We start from the raw sequence: 18,127 nt of genomic DNA on the forward strand, positions 1-18,127 counted from the left end.
CTGTGGCATTTTTCTCTGCAAAGACACTGTTGAATCAGCAGCCAAGGACTTATAAACTACCATAAAACCTGCCTTGCAATTAGGCACTTGGCTGGTTACCTGTGGCAAGCAACAACTATAAGCTGACAATCCTATTACAGTACATGCAAGTTCTCTACAAATTCACTTGCATGCAACACAAGGGAAGAAGGGGAAATGTTTGGAGTCACTATTCTTAGAAGTAAAATTTGTAGAACATTTTCAGTGTGATTAAACAAGGTTTATATAACAGCAGTGACCAAGCAAAAAGAGTAGTCTCGTTGTGGGCCATTCTACAAGACTTGCCTCCTGACTCATACAGCTCTTCCTCTCATCCAGATTGAATCTGTCAAAGCTTATACATACCACACACCCCATGGTGCTAACAGAGACCCAGCGGTGAGAGGCAAACTTAGTTTTTTGTTCCTGAAAGGAAAAGGTCTTTCCCTACTTCTGGAGGATGGAGAGAAATGTCAGATATTTGGCTAAATTGGGGATTGTTTCCTTACTGTAGGTGAGAAGATTCATACTGAATAATGTTCTCTCTTAAGGACTTTTTCTAGGGTAGTTTTTACCAAAAAGAGATAATTAGTGAATGTGATCTAGGATTTAATTTGACATTATCAGGGTGAAATGTAATCAGTTAACAAGAGTAATGTTTGAACTTGGTGATTAAGTTTCTAATTAAAAGAGGATTCATTAAAATCAAGTCTGGACTTGGTTTGAGCTTAAAAAAATTCTGCACCTTCAGATGCACCCAAACTCTGTATAAGAGTGTGCTAAAAATATGTGCTGCAGGTTTTTGTCACTGCTGACAACTTTCTGAAGCCTGTCAGTGGAGCACCTGTCTCAGCAATGACATTGAGATGCATCTTAAGATGTGGGTCTCATGTCAGTTAACAAAACATTGGAAAAGACTGGGATAAAAAGCTGTTTCCTTAGCTTTGATGAGGTAGCAGCAACAGTAGCTTCTTGCCTATTTTGTAATTAGTATGATACGATGCACCCATGGTCGATTGCAGACTCCTGTTGAAGTCCCTTCTTTGAGAGTAATGAGAGAGGTAAACCTGCTTCTTGGCAGATGGTGTAACTGAGTGTCCTAGTAGTGCATACCAGTGTCCATCACTGCCATTTAGGACAGTCGGTGAGATGGGCCCTTTTAGGGCATTCCGTTATTAATTGTTGCTGACTTGCAGTTTGTTCACATTAGATTATTGTTTTTAATGTTTGTGTGTTTATTTTATAAGTATTAATCCTTTGGAGAGCAAATAAGAAAAATTGTTAGAATGTTGTTTTTGTGTGGAACAACTAACATATACACTTGGAATAGTAATTAAAACCTGAATTCTTTAGATAGAATTATTTAATATCTCACATTTTACACAAAAAGGTTTCTGCTCATTCTGCTCACAAGAGACCTGGAGAGCAGAATATTGCTGCTGCAGAGCTTAAAGGTGTATTAATTTTGTCACTTGTGTCATCACCATACCTGTGCACTTGTAGGTAATTTTCCTTACTGCAGGGGCCTTAATGAGATTGTCTTAAAAGTGGTGATTGGAGCATAAATTTTAATTTGTCATGTTGAAATTAGGTGTGCATTCTTCCCTTCCAGTATTGAATACCCAATAAGTAACAGTGCTAATTTCCACCTGCCACTGATGAATCATAAGGGCTTATTTGCCCAGAGTGATGATTTTGTTGGTATATAGAAATTAAGAATGTTTTCAAATTCTTGGAAAGCTTACTGAGTACTTGCATATTCTTGAGTTGGGGAAAAGTGCAAGACTGTCCAGTGAATTGGATGTGTGGTACTTGATTTGCAGAATTCTTCATGGCCAAGCTATTGCAGAATCTGTGACCAACAATATGATGGCTGTGTGTTAGTGCTGGGATTTCTGTGAAAGAATATGTTCTAATGAAGCTGGAGTTGTGGCAGTTTTATGTTCTTTGGTGACATCTATGCAGTTATTTCCACGCAATATTAGTGTCTGAAGTGTATATAGGCTTCTCCTTAGCATTCTTTCTTGTAATAAAAATTGGGTCATGTGTAAATTAATGGAAAGTGGAATAATAATAAAAATGCAGCGCAGCCAAATCACTGTATACCACACTAATGAATATGCTCTGTGTATGTATTATTTTCTTGTTGAAAAACATTTAGGCTTTCAATGTTTATGTACTGTTGAGTTTCTTGAAGACGCATGATAATCTGATGTCTTTCTTTAGCACAGAATTCTAGTGTAAGCTGTCAGCTGGTTAAACTCTCAATAGTCACATTTTTCATTACAGAAATTGACAGATCAAGACTTTTGAGCAGAAGTGAGATTGTGATGGTGGTTTTGGAAGTAGTATTTCACAGAGTTCATAATGAATATGTAGGTGTCTAGGGAAGCTTTTAATATCTGAAGGACTATTGTATTTTAATCTTTTGTTGGAATCTGCCCAGAGTGGCTGGGTATAAATAAATTGTTGTTGTTGTTAAAAGGATGAATATGGTGGGGCTGCTAAGCAGAATTGTTTTTCCAAGCTTGAATCTTGCCTTGTTCTGACCTTCCGAGAAGAACGCTATTGTGAAGCTGAGCTAGATAGTAAAAATGCAGTTTCAACACATGCTTTAAGAATTGAATTGTCTTCGGAAAAGTCACATTTTACAATGAAGATAGAATTGCTTAGACAAAATGGGGCCAGATCTTGGTATTCATTTATCTCAGGTCTTTTCCATTAGTGGCACTTCAGCTTGGATGCATTCACTCTTAAATATTTACTGATTCTTGACTGCATAAAGAAAGGATTTGTAAAATCAGGATCTGTCACAACCTTGAGTTAGATTTCACTCTCCTTTCCTGAACACATTTTTAGATGTAGCATAAGGTAGCAAAAATGTTTCGTTAATGCAAGTTTTAATGACGAGTGAACCTTTGCAACCTAATCACTTTTAACTGTAAATTCAACATCCTTGAAACCAGTGTTAGAAATCCAGCCATATAAGCTAGGCTTCAAATGGCTCTTTAAACCAAAGTTACAGTCTCCAAAATGGAATGTCCAGTTGCCATTTTGGGGCAAGATGGCTCTAAAGTCTTATTTTTCAAATGATGGACAGACTGTGATTGATACTCAGTTAAACAACTGGCTAGTTCAGATGACAACCTTGAGCTAGGTTAAGAGCTTTGAGAACTTGAAATGTCTCAGGGACAGTCCACATATATCTTGGCCTATTCCGACCTCTTTTTCTTAATGGTGACTGCTCCTGCTCAAGCTGCACAGAAATAGCATTTTGGTTCCATAAATTCATTATGATTGTGAAGCTAATTCTACATGATGTGGTATGGGCATGTGAAAAACAGTCCAGATCCAATCAACTGCAGGCATGCAGCTCCAAATGGTGGAGATGCCAGGCGCCACCCTGGTGCGGAGGCATCTTCACTTGGTTGCAAGTGAACGAAAGCCAGGTGTAAAATGTGCCTGATACCTGGCTAATTTTGAACACTGCTCAAGACCAAATACTTCAAAATGTCTATTTGGAAAACATGTGAAAAGACAAAAGTAAGGTGATCTTGGAGAATTGGATAACTGTAGTAGGCAGATATTGTGAACAGGCAGAGGAGACATGGGAGCAGGTTTTAAATGTCTCTCTTCGTATTGGCTTCTCTCTCTGTTAGTATGTCCTGGGTGGGTGGAAAGAGCGGGTTTTCTTCTGCCTTCAAAGACTTTGCATGAAGGGATGAGGGTTGGAGCTAGAGGTGAATTCTCTGGAAGATGATAGCAGTACATATATTGCCTCTAGAATACTTTCATATTTAGACTTGGGCCTGGAAGCTCACTTCTGTGGGGTAACTCCGGTCTACCCACTTGGCAGGCATGTACTACCCCAGATAATAATATGGGAAGAGGCCAATAAGTTGAATGTAGCTTTCATACTCTTTGTGCTTTGTCTTCCACTGGGCATTAGTGAGATTTACTTGTTTAAATTTTATGTATTTTTGAGGTTTTTCTGTACTTGTATTTTTTGCGACTATATTTGTTAGGGACACTGCCAGAGAATGTATATGAGTGGCCTATCCAATGGTCAGAATCCTGTGTTCACTGTTGACTTTAAATATTGTTACCAGAATATGTGAAACTTTCTTTTTCTAGTCTGTGGTAGTATAGCTTCTTATCTTTGCCAAAGGGAAATACTTGTATTATATACTCCTCAAAATATTTGGAAATACTATCTCAAATTTGGGGAGCAAACTTGCTATAAGTTGCTTCAGTGGGTAGGACTTGAGCTAAAATTCAAATTCAAATAGGATTCAAATTGGAAGAAAAGGGGTTTAAACTAAACATTAGGAAGTACAAGCTGATCAGCAATGGAACAGATTGCCTTGGAAGCTGGTGTACTTACCTTCAGTAGAGGTTTTTAGGCAGAGGCTGGATGGCCTCCCTATCATGGAGGTTGTAGTAGTGGATTTTCAGCATTGGTAGGAGTTGGCATAGATGGCATTTGACATCCCTTCCAACTTTCATTCTCTGCAATTTTTAAAATGAAGCTTTTGGGTATGTCTACAGACATGGATGAACATTTGTAGCCAATGAAACATTCTGGAGATCCGAGAGAAGCTGTGGCCAGGTTGGGATTTGGTGCTGCCCCAATGGACAATAGGCAACATTGTAAGCTTTAAAAAAGAATAAAGGAAGCTGCTTGTCTTAGCTTAGCCTTACTCCTCCTTTATTCACCCCCCCCCCTTGCTTCTCAGAAAGCAGTCATTTCTTCCTGACGCCTGTTGTTCACCTTTCAGGCTGGTCATTTCCTTGTTTCTTTTACCACCTGTTGATTTCCCATCTGTGTTTAGTCTTATCCTTGGTTCTTCTCTTCAGTGCTCCTTCTGCCTCTGTGGTGGTTTCGTTCATTTTTGCTGCCTTTTAAGCCATTAGTTCCTTTTACAGTATTTGCAGTCCTTTTCCTTGGTAGAGCATCTTTCGAAGGTAAAAGTGACTGCTTAAAAAATCCTATACATAGGATCTAGTCACTGTAAAAATAATAAATATGGAGGAGTGTGTGTGTAAACTAAACAAAAACATAAATGCATTTACTATCCTTATCTAAGGATGGTGCATGTGGCTGTGGTATGACATAGCAGTTGTATTCAGGGGGTAGACTGATGTCCTATGAAGGCATGGAATGCAGCAACTGTGCCAATGCTAAACAGGCATTGTCTGAATGGAAAATTGTTGGGGGCGTCTCATGTACAGTCTCCTGAGTTTCGTGGAAGAAAAACTGAGTGGACCATAATGTGCTTCTCACAAAACATTTATTGTTATATATTCTCATAACATATGGACACAAAAAAGTGGCTCATGAGGCCTTGGTGATGTTGTTGTTTCCAGATGTAAACATGTTTCCTCCTTGTCCTTTACTATTACATAAGCTATTGAGGAGAGCGTGGACATGGTGCACGAGCGCTTTATTGCTCCGAGGCAGATCAAAGGACAATTTTTGGAAGAGATGTTCAGTCATATAGTCAGGGGGAGACAGCCTGTAAATAGTTATATGGAGTGGTATGTGTGTCTGATGAACAGGTATGAGAAGGGAAAGTCCAAATGGCCTTTGGTTGGTTGAAATATTGAGGAACTCAAATTGATTCCTTCTGCTAAATTAACAGTCACTGCATTACAGTGTTACTGCATTGGATCTATTTTTGATGTGAAATTCCTTCTATGGTATAATCCTGTTCTTCTTTAGAACTAAGTCCCACCAAGTTAGAAGGGTTTACTCCACAGTAAATGTGTTTAGCATTGCAGCCTTAGTTTTCTGGTCCACAATGGTCATTCTCTGTTACATAGACCCCTCAAATGCTTGATGCAATAAGATGTTGCTAAGTTTGGAATGTAAATTATGTGAAAATGGCTCTTAAATTTTGCTTGCTGAATGCCAGATGAAGTGACAGCCATTTCTGTCATTATTACATGAATATATTCAGGTTGCTGAGTTCATTAAGAAACACTGTGCAGTCCTTCATTCAATGTGTGTGTAAATAAAGGAATTTTTGAATTGAAATTTGATTTTAAAGGGCCCATCTAACACTGCCAGTACTGGAATTAGGAGCAGCACCAGCACCCATAATTGTGTTGCTTATAACAAACAGAGGTAGACATGTTATTTCTGATGTCTAGGGATGAAGTGAACTTAGAAAAGAACTGGATAAAATAATTCTAAATATGGCCATTCACATATTGCTGTAGGCTTATTTCTTGCATTTCATCTTTTTATGATGATGAAAAGGCATAAACCTTGCGTACTGTGCTTTCCAAGCTGAGCACACCACAGAGGATGACTTGATTAAAATCATATGTGACAAGTTAACATTTTAATGACTAATGCTGCTATGGATCTTGGGAGTGGATCAGCTAATTTTAGTTTCTCTCTCCAGAGGCAGAGCTAGAAAATGGAAGAGTCATTTGGGGCCACTATTCCCAATCCTGCATGGTGGAACAATCAGAGTTGCATTTCCTTTTTCTGCAGCATTCTTTTCCTACCTTCTTTCAAATAGCAAAATGATGGGTGAGACTGTTACGTTTTCAGCCTAGAAGGGAAGCTGCCCATTACCTCTGTGTTGCAAATTTAATGCTCAGCCAACCTATCCATTGGTAGTTTGTAGTTTCAGATCAGTGATAGGGAATCTTTGGTCCATGAGCCTAATTGGCCCTCCAGGACTTCTCATTTGTCCCACAAGGCTGTTTTGGCCAAGCCACACTCACCTACCCTACACATAATGACATGTATGATGTATGACAGATAACAGACCAAGTCTCAGACAGTCGGTGTTTGTCACCATCAGTGATCACCTCACATGATTGCCAATTGTTGCCTAAATACATAGAATTGCAGGGGGGGGGTAGATGAGGTTTGGCTACATCAAATGATCTATGCCATAGGAGAGGGGCCACTATGTCCAAAAGATAAAAGGAAGAAAAGAAACCAGGGAGAGGAGGAGGAGACTACACGCATGAAAAAGGAAGGGGCCTGTCTTCCAGCAGTGGGACACTTGGAGGCAGAATGCAGAGGCCAGCTGAGCTAGAACCTGAAACCGAGGAGGAGGAGGAGGAGAAGGAGAAGGAGAAGAAAAAGAAAAGAAGAAAACAAACAAGTGCCTGGTTGGAAAAAAGCAAAAGCAACCATATATTCCTAGGGCATAGGCGAGTGACTGGCACATCCGTGAACCATTTATAGGGGGAAAGGGAAATGTATGGCTCCATGGTTTGTAAGCATACTCACTAGCCCACATAGGATAAGTTTTGTTTGCAGCTAACAGGTGGATTCTTCGTTACTACCAGTGTAAGTAATTATGGGATCCTTTGATATTTACCCCAGTGAGCCCTATTGAGACAGATGAGAACAAACTTTTGTGAAATAAGACTTGGAAGTTTTGGGACACTTTAGTTGGCATAGGTCTCCTCAACATGACTACACCTGCATTTCAGATCCCATTGACTTTTGCTTAATCTTGTGTGGTTAGGTTAACATGGTAATTGTTCAAAGTTATTTAACCATTCTGCTTATTCTCTGGCAGTGATAAACTTATTACTGCAGTCTTGCAAGAAGTAGACTTGCTCTTTGTGTTGTACAAAGAGAATAAAATCCATTTGTTGTACTTAGTCTTTTTTTTTTTTACCTCATTCTTGCAGTCTTGCCAATATCCTGTATTTGTTTTTCACAGGAAAGCTTTTAACTTTTCCTTAATGCAAGTTGAGTTGTGATAGCTTCTGCTTGTTTTAATGTTTTGCTGTTGTAACACAAGGCAAATATGCTCAGGCACTAAAGCTAATTTTTCAGTTAGTGAAAATGTTACTTTTCTCTACTTTTTGGAATGTTACTTTGAATTAGATCAAGGGTTTTGTTGGACTTTGTTGATGCTCAGTTTGAAGTGAGAGTGCATTTTAGAACACAAAGCACTGTGCCAAGACTATGCATTACAGGAGAAGATGAGCAGTGACAGGGAAACTTGGCTGCCATTACTGGCCTCTTCAATGAAGAGTCTCTGATAAGTTTTCAAGGTACTCCAGGGTTGCCCTGAATGCAGTTTGGAAATCAGCAATTTAAATTTAGTGTAATGTGATGGTTATTCTAGTGGGTTGCCACCTTACTCAAACCAAATTGAGGCCAGTGCTCCATTTTCTAATTTATATCTTCTTAATAAACACTGAAAGCTCGATATTTTTCTTACATGATATGAAGCTGTATGAGTGTTTGCAGAGGATTGTGCTTCAACAGATGCTTATTGGTAAATAATATACTTCTGACAAAACCAGTGGGTGGGTGGTGTTGTATAGATTTATAAATTTATCCACGGAAATCAAGGTCTGAGGGACAGTGGACCGGTCCCCTGCTGAAAAAGTTTGCTGACCCCTGCATTAGTGGTAACAAAATGTTGATTGCTTTTACAACTCTTGGAGCAGCTTTGGAAGGAAGGGGATTAGTATATTTAGGTAGAGGATTTTAGTGTAAACTTTAAAAAAGTAACACCTGGAATGTTTGCTTTTTGTTCAGACATTTTCAAATTGAAATCCAAATCAGAAATGTTTTAATAAAAGTTGCTTCCAAATTTAATTTTTATTTCCTGCATCATTACTTTGTGCTGCTTTGGTGGCTTCCTCACTGGAATGCAGATCCACTGCAGTAAGGGAAGCTGTGATTTATATACATTATGCCTTTTGTTGCTGTTTCAATAACTACATCATCATGTTTTGTCTGAAAACACTATACAACACCGAGAATGCTCTTATGCATGTTTGAGGCCAAGCAACAGGATTAAAAACAGAGCATTGATGGAAAAGTAGGGCACCGAGTTGAGTGTAATGAGAACCTGGAATTCTGGCAACATGTTCACAGAGTGCTGTAAAATAATGTAATATGGCTGGAACTATTTTCCATTCACACCCAAAGGTCTTTAGGGAATCTTAGTAGAATTAGTAAGCACAATGTGTTTGGCTTCAGTTAAGATATTGGTTTTTTGGTAATACTTGATCACTTAGCTTTTGATTGAAGGTAAAACTGAAATGGTTATTTTATAAAGACAGTTTGCAAACTTTTCTGCCTAGAGTCAGGTGCTTGTACAGGGCCATCTTAAGCATATCTGGCGCCCCCCCCTTTCTGGCACCCCCCCTTTCCCAGAGTTGTTGACCTTTCCCTAACCCTCTGCAGGGATCGCTCTCCTCCCGCGGAGGCTTGGGAAGGAAGCTACACGCCCGTCAGCCATATGGTTGATGGGGCACAGCTGGAGGGCATGCAGGGAAAGGAGAGGCCGCTGCTAGCGCAGCTCCCCCACTCACTGGAGCACCACTTAGAGGCCAGCACCCTGGCGCAATGCTCCAGTAAGCCCAATAGGAAAGATGGCTCTGTGCTTGTAGTCACCCTACACACCTTTACACATGCACACAGGGCCAAAGTTACTCACCCTTCAGGTGATTTGTGCAGATTAGCTGATGAGTGGACATATAGTCCCCTTTCTCATCATGATCAGTCTGATGATGGAGGGAGCAGTTAACATCTTCATCAGGTGCTGGGTGGGCAGAAAGTTGAAACTTCTATGTCCACCACAGTTTGTGTCTGCTTTAACTTTTTTAATTTTTGCTGCCACCAACATAGTAGGGGGGAGGCTATGGGGCTGAGTACAGCCACTGGGTTGTTCACCCCTGCTCTGAACTGGAGCAGAACCTTGACTTTCAACCATATATGGGCACTGTTACACTGTTACATCTAATACTGAAATGTTACAAGGCTAAATAAATATTCAGAATGATCAGCTTTAGAATCGTGGGAAAACTCAGAGTGTTGCATTCCAGCTCACTTAGTAATTCAGTAGTGAGTTATCTTCAGTGGGGTGCAGGACCTGAGTTAGAGGATGTAAACTTGGGAGAAGATAGCAAGAGATGCATGGGTTGTACAACTCTGGTAGAACCTGGCCTTTAAATTGTTGTCTGATTAAAAGACTAGGAACCTTCGCCTGCTTGTTCCAAGCTTCTTGCTTTTGAGACTCCAGTTTTCTTGCACAGAATTTCTAGTCTCTTTATACCAGCATGGTGCTTGGACAGGTAGAAATTTTTTAATGGAAAACTTTCCCAGGGCTTTATTTTTCCATCTAAAATTTTCTTAAGTTTATTAGTAACAGTGAATGCATGACAATTGCATACAAAATTAAGCAACCCTGCAGTTTCAAAGTTGTAATTAATGTTTTTCAGGTGATTATCACTAGCAAGTATGTGAGCCAGCTTATCGTGCATAATTGTTAACATTGTTAACATTTATTACTGCCAACAGTTTTCAGTACATTCTCCCCTTAAATGTAAACAATTCAAGTTATTGTCTTTATTCAAGCTATTGTCTTTAACTTTTTATGAGTATCCCAATTAAAACATATTAATTGTGCTTCAATTTCCCCCTTGAGTATTTGTATTGGGACAAAAAAATGCTAAACACAAGTAAAATAAACATGCTAAATTGGATCACTCTGGGAAATCAGAAATTTTTTTTGATACAAACTAAAGGTTTTCCCATGCTGATTACCTTATGCAAATTGACCAAATTAACCTCATTCATAGGGGGAAATCTGAAAAATTTTCTAATGCAAAACCTTTCAGAAACTAAATTTGAGAAGCAATGAATAAGCTGGTAGTTTTTATTGGTATTTCTAACATGTGCTAATTGTGTATGCAAATCTTTAAGCTTCATAATTTTGTTCTTTATCTATAAGCAGGTCATTTTGTCATGAAGCTTACTTGTGCCTTGGAGTGATGCAACTTGACTCTGACAACAGAATAGAAGGCTCAAGCACTTCAGAATGAAAATATTAGGCTAATGACACATGTACATTGAAATGTATCTGGAGTGTATGTAAGCTGTCCATGACGTGTACTACTGTAGAGTGTCTTACTATGAATATGCAGCAGTGTAGAGCAGTTAACAAAGCAGAGCACAAGCTGTTTGCATGCAAAATTGTCTAGATATCATTAGTAAATCTTACCAAAGAGCTAACAATGTAAACACTGCTTTTGTGACAGCTCAGTGAGAAGGCAAAATATGGGCATGTACTAGTAAAGGGAGGTGTACATTTCCCACCAGCCATGTAGTTCCCTTATTGAAACTATAAGAATGGAATCTTTTTCAAAACTGCAGGACCTCTACATCAGCTGAGAGATCCTGGTCCAGCAGGCTTCACTTAGCATCTAGCTGTAGCCATTTCATCAGAATGCAGCAATAGAAGGGCCGCATGATTGGCTATACTGAGAGACCACCTCCTTCAGGCTCCATTTGTCTTTCAGCTGTTTCCCTCCAAGCTCCTCACTATAAGAACCACATGACAATCTAGAAATGGATGCCTCAGTCCCCTCCCACCGTCTTTTTCACTTTGTGCTGCATCTTTCAGATCTAAGCCTAGAGACTGTGTTGTTATATTATCTTGTGTAAGCTGCTCTGGGAGCCTCTTCAGTTGAAGAGTAAGGTAAAATGATGTAAATAAATAGAAGTGGAGAGAGAGAGTGGTTAAAATCTGTAGTAGAAAACGTTTTATTGCAGTTCACTCAGTATTGCAACAGATTTTATGTTAAGTCCATTTTTAAAAAAACTGAAAACACTAGAGCTACATAGAGCTCACCTATTCTAAGTGATTTGGAATGGTTTGGTCATTTTGACAAGTTAAAAAGAATGGGTAAGACCATGTGTTCTTTTCTTTTTTGTCTCAAATTTATTCAGATCAGTTTGTGGCTCCGTCCTTTTCTTTTCCAGCTGCAATGTAATGCTAGCTTTTATAAATCCCCTCAGGTCCACACCCGGATCTGTAATATAGCTAGTACACAGATGCATTGTTTTGAGGTCCTGCATTCCACAAAGATCAAAGAGTCACTGGACCACATCCACTGAACATCTGAAGCTGTTACAACCCTCTACAGCCCTTCCGGATCCAGGTGCTTCACAATTACTAGGTTAAAGGCAACAAGAGCTGTTGCTTCTAGGCTTTTTTGTTTAATTCTGACTACTTTGATTTGCTACAGCTGGTGAAACAGATTTGGTTCAGGCATGTATGATGGTAGTTCATTTCATGCTCAGAATTGTAATTATGTTCATTCCTTTCAAGCTCACAACTGTAAAAAAAAGTATTCTATTATGCTTTACATAAAACTTGCATGGTGTGGGAAACGTTACCAAAATTTACTAGCAACTATAAACTTTTTAATTCTACCACAGTTCCTTGTTTACCTGCCTACTTTTCTTCACGTATAGCTGCTGTAATGTTACTTTTAACTAAAGGCGTGAAGGAGACCATTCCATAATGAAATGTAAGCTGTTTTAACTTGCCCAGCTGTCATTGACATCTGCCTATGCAGCTTGACTATACCATCAGCCTCCATACTTTACTGCCTATTCATTATCTCCAAATCTTTTTGAGACTCTTGAAGGTACAGCCAGTTGCTTTACGTGTGACTATAATACATTTGATCTACACTGCACTATTTTAGTTTTCTTCTGCTGGTGGGTTGGTTCCAAGCAATAACCAGCAAAGATTCCATCTGTGATGTAGTTTTAGGGAAAGCACACAAACATTCCTAAACCACCCCTGGAGATTTTGCCCAATTTAAAAATTATTGACACCATAGTAAGATGTTCTTAACAAAGTAAATTGGAAATGTGTGTGTGTGAGAAAGACCGTGAGGTTTACGGAGGATAATACTAAAGTAGTTTGAACTCTAAGGGAAGTATTGATGCATAAAAGGGAAAGGCACTTTAAAAAGGATTAAAGCAAATTGAAGTGTGTTGTGAAATCTGCATTGCTTATAGACCATATTGGTTGTGAGTCTTGGAAGACCGTCTCCCTGTCTTGTAGTCTTTTTTTCACCTGGCCTAGGAGGACAGGGCCCTGACTGACTGACTCCAGTTACAAAGCCTCCTGAATAGACTCTTGGGCTGGGGTATTGTTTGGGAAGAAGGTTTGTTGCTGTAGCTGTTGCTTTTTTGTATCTTTATTTTATATCATGTTGTGATTTATGTAGAAATTGTTCAGTTTGGTTGTGTATATTTTAATGCTTTTATCAATGTTTATGACTATTTTTGTTATAGTTATGTATGTTTTCATTGTATAAGCTGCCTTGGGCATGGTTTGAGCTGTGGAAAGGCAGAATAGAAATAAAATTATGTATCTCTAAAGCTTGAAGCCCGGCACCTTGATTTTAAAGTTCTACATTAGTTGGTTATACACATTCTACAGGTTGTAGAAGTTGTATGGCTTGTGCAGCAGTGTCAATATGGAACTGTTAAGCTCTTTGACCTCATCCTCTGAACATTGTTTTAAACAACTTTCAGAACCATCTTGGCATGTCTGGTTAGTTGGGATCCTTATTCTGAAGCACAAGAATGGAATGTGAGCCCCCGTTGGATAACAGTTCTTTGTGTCAGCATCTTAATACAAGTTTTAGTACCCCATAGACTTAATATTTTTACATGCATGTTGTGTCCTTGTGCTAAGAAGCTTTATTTTGTTAATGGTTAAATAGTTAAGGCCAGAGGAGAGACGCCAGTGTTGTATTAAACTTTCCACATTGACTTGTCTACTGAGGAACCCCTCATCTGCCATGGACCTCTGTATGATACAGAGGATTCTGGAGCATGCTTTAGGGCAAACATTCAGTTTCCTTGAGCACTAGTCAGTCCTGTCAGCTTGCAGTAGCTAGATGCATTATCCAGAACATACCTTATATTTCCAAGCAGATTACAGGTTAAGATCGATAGTAATTTTCAGGCCATCTCTCAAGAAGCTTGTCTGTCATACTCTGAACTTTTAGTTGAAGAGGTCTTGGTATGTTTCCATGGCATTCCTGGTTTCCCAGACCTCAATTTTAAAAGCTACTGGAAAATGATGTTGGTCTTACTAAGAATTCTGAGTTCCTTATGATCTTTAAATTCACCTGCAGGTGCAGCACCAGGGGAGTTAATACGAATTGAAGAACTTGGTCAGTTTGCAATACTTTTCTGTAGCGTACAATGCTTAAGTATATTGAAGCAGGTTACTTGGATTACAGGCTTATTATTTAAAAAGTTGTTGCAATGATGCCTCCTAGCATGTTTTGAAAAATAGAGTAGATTGATTTTAAATCAGGTTTTCTGTATTGTAATTTATACAGTACTCAAACAACAATGTATACTAATTGGTTACCAAAACAATAACAACATATTGTCTCACAACTAAACAAAGCCTTTATAAATTACTTGCAAACATAATAAAAAAAATCCTGAGCACCCTGTTAGGAGGCCAACATTATTTATAGACAGAGGAAGAATTGCAATCAGACCTTCACCAGCAGTTGGTCCTTGAAGAGGCTGGGGAAAAGATTTACCATCATTGCTTTCTCTGACACTTCCCTTTTGGTGCTGTTTGCCTCCTCTAGAGGACAGATATGGGCTCCAGCTTTATGTCATTTATCCCTCCTCTCTGAACTGAATTTAAGTCAGGTACCTTGGAGTGCAGCAAGACTAGGATCAGAAACTTTATTGTCAGTTAACTTTTTGTTTTGGTTTGTATTTATATAATTATGCCTAGATTATGTGGGGTTTTTTGGGAGGGGGTAATACGTAATTCATTCTAAATCAAATATTTTCCAAATCATTTATTTTTGCTGTTTTGAATTTCTGACATTTTCTGTATTTTGTATATTTGTATTTCCAATGTTCTCTATTTTGATGTTTTGAATGTTTGCAGTAAGGCACTTTGGGCATAGCTTGTTGTGGAATAGCAGCATGTAGTAAAATCAATCAATTGATCAAGAGTTGGGAATTAGGGGTTCTGAGCTCAGTACTACTATTAGTTTAGTTCCATTACGGAATGCAGATATGTCTAGGTCCTGATCAGAAATCTTATCTTGTTGCATGTGTGATAAAACAGGTTGATTTACCGTACTTGTTAGACATTCTCAGTGGAGAAAAAGAAAATGGTTAACATCTTCCTGTTGCGACTTTTAAAGAGGGATCTTCAGATAGAACCTTCATTTAAAATGTTATGCTGTACCCCAGCTTTCAGAATTTGTACGTTTCAGATTTTAAAAATATCAATAACCCCTCGATTTTTTTTGGACATGTGAGTGCTTACTTGTGTGCATGCACATACTCCACTCTGGTAATTAACCTATTCCCAAAACTGGAATTACAATCTGGTTCGCTGAAGTACTTTTTGGGATTGTCGTAGGAAGGTTAATACATGACTTTAGAGGAAATTATCAAAGTTTAGATTGGCTCCTTTCGCAGCAGCTCCTATTTGCTTTTTCAAATCTATAAAGAGATTTTAGGTGGACTTCAGTTTTGCTTCAGTATTCAGTTTTGCATCTGGGGCAAAGGTTCTACTTTGCTCTGGTCCACTTTATGTATTGTTTGATAATCAAACTACAATTCATTTCTAGGCATTTTGAATGTGATATGCCGTTTCTGGGGGGGGGGGGGCTCTTGTAAGATTTCGTGGGGCCATCCAAGTTTCTGTGAGATCTTATGTGAGCATCCTAGCCTCCAAGAGCCTGCATGCCAAATGGGCTTTTCCCTACAAGCAAGGCGGAGGGCTTAATAGCTCTTTCTGAACTGGGTCTGCCTGGGTTACCTGACACTAAAAGTTTTTAAGATCTCCACCTTACTTGGGCAAGACCCACTTGGTGCGTGGGTTCTGGGAGTATTCCCCCTTACCCACTACCTGCGGGAGTGTCTTCAAGGTTTTAGGTATTATATGGAACCCCTGCATAACATGTGGTAATTTTGAAACTGGCTATAGTTGTTTAAGGTAGCTGGCTCAGCCCCAGTTCAACAGTCAGAGATAACCTTTGGAGACTGGAAATCCCAGTGTGTTCCGTTTTTGATACAAACAGCTGTAATAAATAAAATATTGTGTTATCTAAGCTCTACAGAAGCATTGCTGGTCTAGTGTGCTGCATTTTATGCAGATCATGTTAACAGCAGTCTGACTTCATGGGAGCTTGGCATTGTGACTGAACTATAGTTGGATAGTATTTTGAGGGCTTCTGTTCTTGGTCAAAATATGCTATTATGTGGGGAAAGCTTCAGTTTGTTGTGGTGCCATCCACTTGGTAAAAATGAAGTCTCAGACTTAAAACGCTTCAGTGCTATGAATGAAATGCTTTAGTTGGTGCTTTTTGCTACAAGCAGCTTTCAAAAAAGAACCTCTGTCAACATCACATCTTAAACATGTTTATGAAAGGAGTATAAGTATGGAAGAAATTTTTTAAAAATTATGAAGGGTCAAGAAAAAATGTGTTAATTGAAAAACACTTGTGAAGCATTGTGCAGCCTTTTCTTTCCTCTGAGTAACTTAAAAAAAATTCTAGCCTGAAATAGGGAAGACTTAGATTATGCTTTTCACATTGACTGTCTTGGTGCTAAGGAAGGCAAAACGCAAATTTAATCCTTTCTTGTGTCAATTCTTAAAATGTCCCCCTCTTTTTTTAAAGAAACCAGCATTGTTCAGTGGTTAGATTTGTTTAGAAGATCTGTTCTGAAGATCAGCTATGAAGTCATTGGCTGGCTGCATTTGAACATCACCTTAAACGATAGTTTAGTCTGTAAACTTTAGTGAGATATGAAAGATCTAGGTTCCTTCAGGGCTTTTACATTAACCCCCCCCCACCCCATTTCTGTTGTTAGTTTCAAACAAGCTAACTTCAATTTATGATTTATTAAAGTCATTTGTTTAAGCTAACCATAGTTAGTGCTAATTGCAGTTTAGGGTCCAGTTGACTTGGTAAGTTTTGGTTAACCAAGACGTTGAAGCTTCCAAACTTCTAGCCACATGGGAGAAGCGGTGGGTGGGAAGAGTAGAATTCCAGGAGGAGGCTAGAAGTGGCCACATCTTTCTAAACCATTGTTTGGTGTAATATCTGAACATACCAACTATGTCTCAGGTTAAGTTACAGTGTGCTTATGAGCAATATATTGTTGACAGTTGTCTAGCTGAGAGTCCAACAGTTTTTGGCACCTCATCACCTATAACTTTCTACCCTAAATGGTCATTAGAAGAACTTGTAACTAAGAATTTGTACCTGTGTTTTCTTCTTTCCTCCTTTCCCAACCATTTGTCTGTTAGTTGTGTCTAGTATGATAAATGAAAGTTGTAATTCAGCAATATTTCATGGGCGCCAGGTTGCGGAAGGCTGCTCTATTCCTTAAACTAGATTTCCAGATACGAAGCAATTTATAAGATTCTCTACATAATTTATGCACATATATTAGAGAAGATTTGAGTGGGGTTAAGCTTCATTTATTCTATAAGTAAGGCTTTTCTTCTAAGTGTAGAGAGAGTGTAGTCTTAACTCTTTTTAAATTTGATATTAGGAAAATTGTGATCTATATATGATTCTGATTTCTACAGCTGAATTCAGCTGGTTAATTATAGATACAACCCTTTATGGTTTGAAAGCAAAATATTTGAAGGACTGCCTCCTGCCACATAAATCTGCATGCCCCCAGTATAGTATGTATTTGAGGACTTATGACTGGGTTGCCTTGATTGCGGCATTCTGACTCTGGAATTCAGTCGCCCTCCCTACTGATGGTTTTTAGGTGAGAAATAAAAACTTTTTATTCTGCAAGCACTTTAACCTGCTTTAAATTATTGCTTTAAATTTCATCACTGACTTTGATTTAATTCTTCCTGTTTTTCATTTTTGTATTGTGCTATTTCGATTCTGTTTGCCAATTTGTGGGTCACTCTGAGGATAGAAAGGTGGAGTATGACTAAATTAAAGTGCTCAAAGAGTGAGGCAAGTTGCCTTGTCAATTCTTATAGCTATAGTGCTCTGCGGGTCTTGCATAAAATGATTGACAAGAGGATGCTAAGAGATCAGCCACTTTGGGTACTGGTGAAAATTGAGAAGTAGTTTGGTGCTTACCATAGCAGCAAAGTTCTGACAATGAGAGCAATATTTGGGGGAGGGGGAGGGTTCAGCATAGTTTGTTCAGATGGCTTCTCATACTCCTACTTAATACTGCTAATACTTCACATTTATATATGGCACATTTCAAGAGTTCAAAATGCTGTACCTACATATTTTAGTAATTCTTAGAACAGCCTTGTGAGGTATTCCAGTG

General features: G+C 38.7%; 1 protein-coding gene across 4 annotated transcripts in view; it reads left to right on the top strand.

Annotated features, from left to right (window-relative positions):
- The window catches only part of ANKRD11 (ankyrin repeat domain containing 11), a 179,499-nt gene that overhangs the window by 23,171 nt on the left and 138,201 nt on the right, over positions 1-18,127 (top strand). The gene's annotated exons all lie outside the window — the stretch shown is intronic.

The sequence above is a fragment of the Podarcis tiliguerta genome, assembly GCF_965153285.1.
Source record: "Podarcis tiliguerta genome assembly, chromosome: 8".
Taxonomy (NCBI): Eukaryota; Metazoa; Chordata; class Lepidosauria; order Squamata; family Lacertidae; genus Podarcis; species Podarcis tiliguerta.